This window comes from Columba livia, chromosome 1, assembly GCF_036013475.1.
Source record: "Columba livia isolate bColLiv1 breed racing homer chromosome 1, bColLiv1.pat.W.v2, whole genome shotgun sequence".
NCBI classification, from domain to species: Eukaryota; Metazoa; Chordata; class Aves; order Columbiformes; family Columbidae; genus Columba; species Columba livia.
In genome coordinates, this window is record NC_088602.1 from 92284990 (window position 1) to 92287298 (window position 2309).

The 2309-nt window shown below is 40.8% G+C and overlaps 1 long non-coding RNA gene across 1 annotated transcript; it reads left to right on the top strand.

Moving 5' to 3' along the window:
- The first annotated feature begins 333 nt into the window (after positions 1-333).
- On the top strand, positions 334-1367 carry LOC110365442 (uncharacterized). Its single transcript, XR_002424940.2, has 2 exons — positions 334-546; positions 1029-1367. It is a non-coding gene; the product is annotated as an uncharacterized LOC110365442 (long non-coding RNA).
- The last annotated feature ends 942 nt before the right edge of the window (positions 1368-2309 follow it).

The following is a 2309-nucleotide window of genomic DNA, read 5'->3' on the forward strand; positions in this document are numbered from 1 at the left end:
TGGTTCGGCATGATTTGTTCCTGGCAAATATTTCTTGGCCTCTACTTATCATTTTATTATTTCCCATACACAAAAGAAAACTTTGTTTAGTTATTTGTTTCAATATATTTCCAGCAATTCAAGTTAGGCTGTTTGCCTATATTCCTCAAGCTTTTTTTTTTTTCTTTAAAAAAAAAACAAAAAACAACCAACAAACCAATCCAAAACAAAAATGCAAAACAAAAAAACCCCAAACACCTGGGTGCTGCAATCACCTGTCTCCAGTCTTCCATTCCCCAGGTGCTGAGAGAAAGGATCACTCGTGGCTCTCGAATTGCTTCAGCTGGTTTCCTATGTACTCTCAGTCGGTTTCTGTGAGGTCCGGCTGACTGGAAAATAACTGACTTACTGAAGCAGTCTATTCTTTCTATCACTAAACCTTAGACATTAATGGTTAGTCAACTGGTCACAGTTAATTCTTTTTGCCAAAGGGTGAGGGGAAAAAGACATTAATCACTTCAGCTTTTTCTGTGTCAACTTTTTCTAGCTTTTCATCCTTATGGAAGGGTAGGTCATTTTTTTTGCTATTGTCTTGCTTTAACTTCTAATGCATAGAAGTGCTTTCTTGCTACCCTCTATTTCCTTTACTAATTATATTGACTTCTTGTGCCTTGGCCTTTCTGATTTTATTCTTACAGGCTCCTTTAACGCTTTTATTCTTGCCCTTAGTTTGCTGTAGTGTATGGTCACATTGGAGGGCTAATTAGCCACTTACTGAGATTTAAAGTTACTGGTGTAAGCTGGGGCACAGAAATTAATGGTGTGGCTGCTGTGGCTCTGTAGCTTTCTTCCCAGGCTCTTCCTCTACATGCTCATGAATTTATAAATGTTTCCTTGTCATGTTGTATACCCCGTAAACTACCATTTGTTTCAATTACCTTTGGACTCGTGCCACTGACCTGCCTACATGCTAGTTTAGAGCCTTCCTTACACAGTTTAGCCCTCTCTTCCCACTTTTAAAAATTTTTTTTTTTTTTTTTTTTTTGTAGGCCCCATTGGCAGTCATCACACCTTGAAAACTCACCCAAGCCCTCCTGGTGACTCCACCTTCCCAACCACACAACAATTTTCAGAGACTCAGTGCCTTTGCCTGGGAGAACTGGGCACTGTCAGAGCCCCTGAGCCCTCCACTGTCACTCCCATGACCATGCCGCTGAATCTGACTTGCTTATGGTCCTGCCTGGCAGAACCATGAACACACATGAAAAGGATCAGCAGATAGTATCTGTGAGAGGGCCAGGTGAGGGGCAGCAACTTTACTGCACTGTCTTCGATTTGGTGTTTTGGTGGCTGGGATACCTCCTTGAGTACCAGGCTGAAAGTCAGAAGGATGCCTCTTCCACCCCTTCCCGTATGAAAGGATCACCAGCCATAAATACACTTTGTTACCTCTTGGGTTCAGCGGTTTTGGGATGGGCTTGGGTTGGAATTCTCTGTCGTTTAAGGCTTGTAGATTCTGGTTACTCAGTCTGAGACAGTTAATATTTCAAATGAACATTTCAAGAAGTGGTTATGTTCTTCATTCGGAACAGTTTATATCTCTAGCACCAATTGAATTCTGTTTCATCTGGGATCATTCAGCACTTCTGCAAATTAGACCACAAAATGCCAATTCAGATACCCAGAAACTAGGAGCATGAAATTCATGGCCACCTGCAAGAAGTGTGGTTTAACTGACTTATCCAGCATCATAAAAGAACTATGTGGCAAAGGGGGGACTGAATCCATTCCTATGGCAAAATTCAGCTGTTTTAATCAAGAGCTCATCCTTTCTCACATGATCCTGTACTGTCATTTACTGCATATCTTCCATTTGCTGAAACAAATATGGAAAAACTCCTGTAGACTGTGGCCTCCTCCACTATGAAGTCCTGACACAGCTCCAGAGCAGCTCCACCCTGAAAAATAAATGTGGCAGAGATCCCATGGAAAGAAAAGTATGCAATTATAGACTTTGCATATGCATATGCAAAGGAGATGAAGGAGAAAATAACACTCCTCGTTATGTAGTATTGATTTTGCAACCTAGTCCTCATTTAAAGTGAATTTTATGTGTGCAATTATCTAGCTTTTAAAAAAGCAAACAGTAAAAAAAAAAAAAATATAAAAATCAAAACTCCTTCCATCATGCAGCATCATATTGTTGTAATGCCATTAGGGATGAAGCCTTTAGCTTTGCTGCAGAGCTCCCTGCCACTCTGAGCTAACAGGGAAAGTGATAAAAGCCCTGAGTTTTCATCCGTGCATGGACAGGAGGAATATTAGACAAA